The following is a 9,037-nucleotide window of genomic DNA, read 5'->3' as shown; positions in this document are numbered from 1 at the left end:
CTTTCATGGTTCATGTATAATTATCTAAGAAAGACTTCTAGCTTCAAATGTTTTGATGCTTTGAATTATAGTCAACATAATGTTATACTTAATATATTTCTTCTCTTTAGCATTGAAGTATTACCGTTTTTTGTAGTTTTTATATTTAGTCGTGGTTTTTATGTTGTTAATGAGTGTAGTTTGATTAGCCATGTTGGTGTAGATGAGTAAAAATATTATGTTAGTCCTTAAGAAATAGTTGGTTAAGAAGATAAAAGATAATAATTAGCATGTAAGTTTTTTTTATGAAAAATAATTTTTAGTTTGGACATCAATGTAAGAAGCAATTTGGGCTTAGAAGAATACTTGTTATTTTGTGTTGTCTTGGTCATCGAGGCTCTTAAGCAACATGAGCCAAATAAGCTAAAATTTGTATGCCCAATGACAATAGAAAGTAAGATGGGCATTTTCTTTAAAACCAATAAATTGTCTTTTGTTAAATAAAATAAGTGGCCCAATACCATAAAAGTTTAACATAAGCTTACCCGGGTTTAATGTCTTGCATTAGTGAGAAATTATTTTTAATAATAATATTATTTTTTTCAGTCGAACAAGTAATAAATAAAAAAGAAGCGCTTTTTACTTAATTTAAACGCTAGGCAATTAGTAGGCGTGCTTTAACTTCATGGAATCGCTTGCGTGACGTGATGTTTAACATTCAATAATTTAATTCAATAATGTCATACCATACTCGTTAGTTTTAGTTAATTTTTAATTTAATAAATCCATTGCTAAAATCGCTGATTCGTTTGCGTAGCGCGATAGTTAACTTTTAATAAATTTCAAAATTATTTTCTTCGAATGTAGTAATTTTCTCCAAAAGTAACAACGTACTAATAATCCTCGTCATGACTGCGGATTTGCTTGCGTAGCGCGGTTATGAAAAAATTAATAAAATTTATCTCGGTCACACATTCGTTTGCATGGTGCGGTTAGGACAATTTTATTCAAATCTTTTCTTTAATAATTTTAATAATTAAAAGTGGATAGGTAAAACATGAAAATCCAAATAAAACACAGTTTATCCAAAATAAATTCAAGCCAAGTTTAAGTCAATAAAGCGACCGTGCTAGAACTACAGGACTCAGGGAATGCCTTACACCTTCTCCCCGGTCAACAGAATTCCTTACTCGGACTTTGTTTTCGCATACCAATTAATAATAGAGTCAAACCTTCCTTTGATTAGGGATTCAAATAAAAGTTGACTTGGAACACCAAAAAATCAATTCCAAGTGGCGACTCTGTAAATAAAATAATCCCTATTCAAATTTGTCACTTCAATTGGAGAAACTCTTTAACCCACAATCCATAAAATAAAATACATATATCTTTTGAGGGGTAGAAAAGGGGTGTGACAGAGTCCACTCCTTGAACCGATGTAACGCTACCTGTAGTTTATCTAGGTATCTTTGCATTCGTTCCTCTCTGACTTCGAACGTCCCATTAACGTGGTTCATCACAAGGAGGGAGTCGTACTTAGCTTCGATCACCTCTGCCCCCATGCTTTTGACCAATTCGAGACGTGCAATCATGGCCTCATACTCGGCCTCATTGTTAGTTAATTTTACAGTCCTAATAGATTGTCTAACTACATTATCTGCAGGTGGCTTCAATAAAATTCCAAGTCCGGACCCCTTTGCGTTCGAGGCACCGTCCGTAAAGAGGGTCCAGATTCCCGAAAAAGTCTCCGAGTTTAACAACAACACTTTCTCGACCTCGGGTATTAGGTCCAGTGTAAAGTCGTTTATAAAGTCTGCCAAAATTTGAGATTTAATGGCAGTCCGAGGCCGATATTCGATATCGTACCCGTTGATCTTTACGGCTCATTTGGCCAACCGTCCCAAGAATTCGGGTTTATGCATTACATTCCTTAATGGGTAAGTGGTTACGAAACATATGGGGTGACATTGAAAGTACGGTTTCAGCTTCCTAGAGGCGCTTAGCAAAGAGAGCGCCAATTTTTCTAGGTGAGGGCATCTAGTTTCAGCCTCACCTAAAGTCCTGCTAACATAGTAAATTGAAAATTGCATACCTTTCTCTTCCTGGACTAGGACTCCACTTATCGCTATCTCCGATATTTCCAAGTACATGTATAGTTGTTCGTATGTCTTCGGTGTGTGAAACAGCGGTGGGCTCGATAGATATCGCTTGAGCTCCTCCAAGGCTTGTTGGCAATTCAGAGTCCATGAGAAGTTACTTTTTTTCTTCAACAGTGAGAAGAACCAGTGGCTTTTGTCTAAGGACCTCGAAATAAATCGTCCCAAGGCGGCTATGCATCCGGTTAACCTTCGTACAGCCTTCACAATGTCCACAATAGTGATATCTTCGATCGCCTTGATCTTATCGGGGTTGATCTTGATTCCCCGGTTGGATACTGTGAATCCGAGGAATTTACCGGACCCGACTCCGAATGCACATTTCTTCGGGTTCAGCTTCATAATATATTTCTTCAATATGCTGAAGGTTTCCTGCAAATGTTTCTAATGGTCCTTTGCTCGCAGGGACTTAACCAACATATCGTCAATGTAAACCTCCATTGATTTTCCTACTTGTTCTTCGAACATCCGATTTACTAGGCGTTGGTAAGTGGCGCCGATGTTTTTTAGTTCGAACGGCATCATGTTATAGCAGTAGGTGTCGTACTTGGTGATGAAGGAAGTTTTTTCCTAATCATATGTGTCCATCCAAATTTGGTTGTACCCAGAGTAAGCATCGAGAAAACTGAGGATCTCATGGTCGGCCGTTGCATCGATCATGCAATCGATGTTAGGCAAAGGGAAAGTGTCCTTGGGACATGCTTTATTCAAGTCTTTATAGTCCACACACATTCTTAATTTGTTCCCTTTTTTGGGGACTACTACTACGTTTGCTAACCAGTCTGGGTATTTAATCTCCCGGATGGACCCTATTTTAAGAAGTTTAGATACCTCATACTTGATGAAAGCATGTTTGACTTTAGACTGGGGCCTCCTCTTCTTCTTGACCGGGTGGAACTTCGGGTCCAAGCTTAGCCTGTGAGTGGTTATTTCCGACGGGATCCCTGTCATATCAAGGTGGGACCAAGCAAAACAATCTTCGTTAGCTATAAGAAATTGAACGAGTTTTTTCCTAAGCTCTGGATTCAACCCCGTGCCCAGGTATACCTTTCAATCGGGCAAGTGTTCGATCAGTACGACTCACTCTAGTTCCTCGACCATTGATTTGGTAGCGTCAGAATCGTCGGGAGCTTTGATAGACCTAGGAACCCCGTAGTCATCATCCTTGCCCATCTCCTACTTCTCCAGTTGGCATAGAGTCGGTATCAGTAGTTGCTATTTGGTTTCTCCTTTGATGACCGGACCCAGCTCCTTCGGTGTCGAAAGTGTGGATATCGGGACCACCTCATCGACCGCGAACATCTCTTTTGCGGCCGGTTATTCTCCGTTAACTGTTTTTATTCCTTCTGGCTTCGGGAACTTCAACACTTGATGCAGAGTAGAGGGTACCATCGTTAATCCATGGTCTCTCGAACAAAGCAGTGCACCTCATGTCCCCTTCGATCACATACAACATTTTTTCCTAAATGATCCCGCCAGTGTTCACCGGTAATGTTATCTCCCCTTTAGTGGTCTCACATGACATGTTGAACCCATTTAGGACTCGGACCGCAGGCACGATCTGATCTTGTAAGCCGAGCTGTTCCATGACCCTCGATCTGATGATGTTGGCCGAGCTACCTGGATCAATTAACACACTCTTAACTCGAGATTTATTTATAAGTACTGATATTACCAGTGCATCATTGTGGGGTTGCACGATACCCTCACCGTCTTCTTCGTTAAAGGACAAGGTTCCCTCCGACACATAATCCCGAGTCCGTTTTTCCCTTGTGATGGATACTTTGGTGCGCTTCAGCATCGGCCCCTGGGGACCATCGACCCCACCGATGATCATATTAATGATGTGATGAGGTTCCTCATGCTCGATCAATTTACTAGAATCTCTGTTCTTGAAGTGGTTCTTGGCTCAATCGCTCAGGAACTCTTGGATGTGTCCGTTGTTGAATAGCCGGGCTACCTGCTCTCTTAATTGTTGGTAATCTTCTGTTCTGTGGCCGTGAGTGCCATGATATTTGCTCATCAGGTTAGGATCCCTTTGGGCTGGATCGGACTGTAGAGGTCGAGGCTATTTGGTGTCTTTGACGTGTCTAATAGCGGATACAATGGTTGCCGTATTGACGTTAAAGTTATACTCCGATAGCCTTTCGCCTCCTTATGCCCGATGGGCCTGTCAAAATTATTTTTGCTCATGAGTCCCCAATTTCTTTGACCTCGATCACTCCTTCTTTCACTTTTCATGGGGTTTTGCCCAGATCTGCTACCTCTTCGGTCTCTATTATATGGCTGGTATTGATCTATGTTTGACCTTGGCTCATAATCAACATCTCTCCTGACTCTGTCGACGGCTCTGACGGGGTAAACGGACCCGAAAGGGGCCCCAATTTGATCGTCTTCGACCTTAATTTTTGATTGATACCGATTATGCATGTCGGCCCAAGTGACAGCCGGGTACTCCACCAAATTTTGTTTCAATTGCTGTGAAGCCAACGAGCTTCGAGTATTGAGTCCTTGGGTGAAGGCTTGAACGACCAAATAGTCAGTGACCGGAGGCAAGTCCATTCGTTCTATTTGAAATCGAAACACGAATTCCCTGAGCATCGCATTATCCCTCTGCTTCACTTTGAAAAGGTTTGACTTCCTAGTCTTGAGAATGATAGCCCCAGCGTGTGCTTTTACGAAGGAATCTGCAAGCATAGAAAACGAGTCAATAGAATTGGGAGGTAGGTTGTGATACCATATCATAGCTCCTTTGGACAGAGTTTCCCCGAACTTTTTCAACAGGACATACTCGATCTCATCATCCTCCAAGTCGTTCCCTTTGATGGCGCATGTGTAGGAAGTCGCATGCATATTTGGGTCAGTAGTTCCGTTGTACTTACAAATCTCGGGCATGCGGAACTTCTTTGGGATCGGCTTCGGGGCTGCGCTCGGAGGAAAAGATTTTTGAACAAACTTTTTGGAATCCAGGACCTTCAGTATCGGAGGTGCTCCTGGTATTTGGTCGACCCCGGAGTTATAGGTTTCCACCTTTTTGTCATTGGCTTCAATTTTCTTCTCCCTCGATTCTATCTGTTTTGTCAATTCCTCGAGCATCTTTATGATCTCGGGGTTGGTCCCTGATTCATTTTCATTCGGCCTCTCCGTGATCGGTTCATTTCTGCGGGTGCCTTCTCGAGATGGCTTGGGCTCAACCCTGCTCGACGCTCAGCTTTGGTTCTACAACTGGGCTATCGCTTCCTGTTAAGCCTGTAACATTTTGAAGATTACCCACAAATTAATTCCATCATTTTCACCGTTGTGTGTAATCTGGGCAATCGACCAGACTTCCCCACGCATGCTATTCTCAGGATTGGTAGGCAAATTTGTGTTGATGGGCACATGTGTATTGGTGTCGATAGGGTCCACGATCGAAACTCCACTGAGATCGACTGGGGGCACCTCGTTACCAGGAGCTACATTATTGTTCTCGTCATGGTGGTTGGGCTGGCGTCCATGTTTAGAGGGGCAAACTGGGGGTTTGACATTTCAATTTTTAACCTGGAATCAAAGACACTTCAAAGAATAAGTGTAAAATAGGGTGTGTTACGGAAATTTGTATCAAATTGCCGCTATTATTCTTAGCCCCACGGTGGGTGCCAAACTGTTTACCCTCAAAATCGGATAACAATTAAATTTGTAAGTGATTTTAAGGATACGCGAATTAACTTAATACAAAGCGATAAATTAAGTTATTATAGAATAAATAAAGATAAAATAAATTCAAACCACACAAGTTGAATAGTTTCAGCCTTAGTGAAATAGCCACTCTCTAGCCGGGCTTGCCACGACCGGTAAACTGTTGAAAAAGAACAAGAGCTAAAGATAGAGAAAATAATAATATATGCTTTTGAATGCATGTTACAATATGTTTCATGAACTATCAGACCCCCTTTATATAGTAGGGGAGTCATATTTTAGGTACAACTCTATAAAAGGTAAAAAAATCTTCTGATTCACTGATGGCCGATTCCTTATCGATACGTGCCGAGATTTTCGCCGTAATATTCGGCCGGTCACGGATATTTAGGCCTTCTGTTGGCTATGCTGGATTGTCTGACAATGTTCTTTGAAGTCGTTCGAGGCTAGGACCGATTCCGGGACCATGGCCTTGATATGCAGGCATCATGCTCCCGGGTTCTGGCTCGGTGTGACTTTGGCTCGATTTCGGTCCCTTATTGTCATGTCTCGAGCCTGGCTTATTTTGTCGGAGGCTAGGATGCACCATCAGCTCGATTTCATACGTATACATACCCCAAATCAAACATGGTGTAAAGTTAATTTCAAATTCTATTACGAGATTATTATCCTTATTTCATGTACCAAACGATATCTTAAACTTTTAAGACCACAAGTTTCAAAAAAATTTTAAAAATAAATTCTATGTTGAGTCAAATTACAAATTGCAACGAAAAGAGTACTTAAACTCCTCGTCATACTACTAATCTCCCAAATAAATGTAGATAAAATTGTATGCATAATGTTGTATCTTTACTGCTAAAGATTAAATAAGTATTTTAAAGAGCAAAATTCATTTATAGCCCATTGGCCCAAACATATATCACCCGATAGCCCAAAAATTACAATATACATTTTATAGCCTAAAAATAATTCTACTGGCTAGCACAAAAGTACGTAACTAAGAGGCTCCGATCTACAAAGACAGATGCGGAAAGAGAGGCGACCACGCCATGGCTGCAAAGACAGACCTCACCGCCGACTCCGCCAATTCAATCACCGCCATCATCGATTGTTTCAACCCATCAATTATAGTTTCCAAATTCTGAAGCTTCCCCATCAACAAGAAATCCACCTCTTTTCATCTCTGATTTTAGCTTCTTCAATTTTTTCCCTTGCTCTGGTGCTAATTCTTGGCCTATTGAGTAATTAATTATAGGAAAGAGCATATAAGGTTTAAAACCAACCCGTTTAAAAGAAAAAAACTGTTAAGATCATAGTATGAAAGAAATAATAAGTTGGTACAATACCCAGTTAATTATGAAATAGTATTAGGTAGTACTAACTAACTTATGATTATTTGAATTGTTAGACGGAAGTGGTTACTTTTTTTCTGATGGTCTGAAAAGGGAAAGAAGGTCAAGTTTATTGGCATAGAAGGAATGAAATGTGTTTATCAGAGATATAGGGCCCTTGGAATTTTATTGGTCTAAAAGTAAAGGAAATGATTGATGAAAGTTGGTAAAGCCCTGAGTTTCGTTCAAGGCTGAAAAAAAAGGCTTTCTTGCACTGGGGTTTTAGATATGTAATGTAGAGGACAATAAAGATATTCTAGGTCTCTCTATATTTGTGAATATGCCTTGCTGAGCTTAAACCAGTAAGGTTCTATTAAAGCCTGATGGAAGTGTTTCAATGTCATACCTATTTGAAATTTGTTTCCTCTGTGCATGGTAAGCAAATAGTCTTAAAGAGTCAATATTATAACCTAGATAATATGAAATTATTGTTCTCTTTAGCATTGCCTGTGGGTCTAAAGAAGTATACCAAGGTGGAGAATTAAGAAGAAATGTATCTGCATGTGTTGCCTTGAATTTTTCTTGATAGTATTCTTGGTAATGGTCCAAAATTTGTGTCACCAATTTGCTGATGCTGCTTCTATTTTCTTCTGCTTCTTCATTGAAAACATCATATGAGGCTGAGACATCGGCATAAACATGAGTAAGAAGATGGAGACGCGTCATCGGATGGATGTTCTCCGACCTAATTCCGACCTAATTCCGGCAAAAGAAATATTTTATTAAATATGACATGGCCATTTCTGATTGGTCATTAATTAAAACCCACCCCAACTCAGATTTCATCCCCACCCATGACCCATTTTTACCGACCCCGACCCATCAAAAACCCTTTTAGCCCCTCAAAACACTCAATTACCGTTCATTCTAAATCCAAACTCAATCCAAATCCTTTAGTCCTAAATATCAAATATATCCTGCAGCTATTTTTTCCAAATTTCTCATTTTGTCCATTTAACATTATCGTCTTAATGCACTCCATCCCACTATTCCCCAATCAAATTCAAATTACAAAGCTATTTTTTACAGATGTAAAGGAACTTTAAGGCACGAGATCCTAGATTCTTAAGATATTGTTGGATCATTGTCTTGGTGAAAGACATGAAGATATTCAGTCTAGGAAAAGTATTTTCTTCAAGCAGAACAGTAAAAATTAAAGATAGTATACATCGCACATTAATAACACATCATAAAAATATAGCACTTCAATATCATTGGAGAACACTCAAGACGCTTGAAAGAGAATATAGCCTCACTACACATAGATCATAGGAATCCACTGTATGCCCCACATGGTTTTATTGAAGATTAATGTTTTAGATTTAAATTCTAACCAAATACATCATCAACATACAAGAAAGCACCGCTTGATAGAATGTTATATTTTTGTGTTCGATCAAGATCCCAGTAGCTATTGGGATGTATAGTTGGTATTATATAAGTTTATCATTTTCAAGAATTTAAATGGAGCAGATTAGGTTAACATAGCAAGTCCAAATAATCTTCTTGAGCATGGCAATTTTTTAAGTAAATATAGGAATAATCTCTATTATCTTCTTCGCAACAAAGATGTTTATATGCCGAGCTCCTATTTGAAGATGGAAGAGGAAGATTTTGCATTATTAGATGGAAGATGAGAGATGAGAGCAGAGAATTTGCAGAACCCTAATTGAAGATGGAAGAGGCAGTAGGTAAAGAATAAATCGGAATTGGATTTTTTTAGGGGCTAAAAGGGTTTTTGATGGGTCAGGTCGGTAAAGATGGGTCATGGGTGGGGATAAAATCTGAGTTGGGGTGATTTTTAATTAATGACCAACCCGAAATGGCCAC

Source organism: Nicotiana tomentosiformis, chromosome 9, assembly GCF_000390325.3.
Source record: "Nicotiana tomentosiformis chromosome 9, ASM39032v3, whole genome shotgun sequence".
NCBI lineage: Eukaryota > Viridiplantae > Streptophyta > Magnoliopsida > Solanales > Solanaceae > Nicotiana > Nicotiana tomentosiformis.
This window is presented reverse-complemented; position numbering follows the sequence as displayed.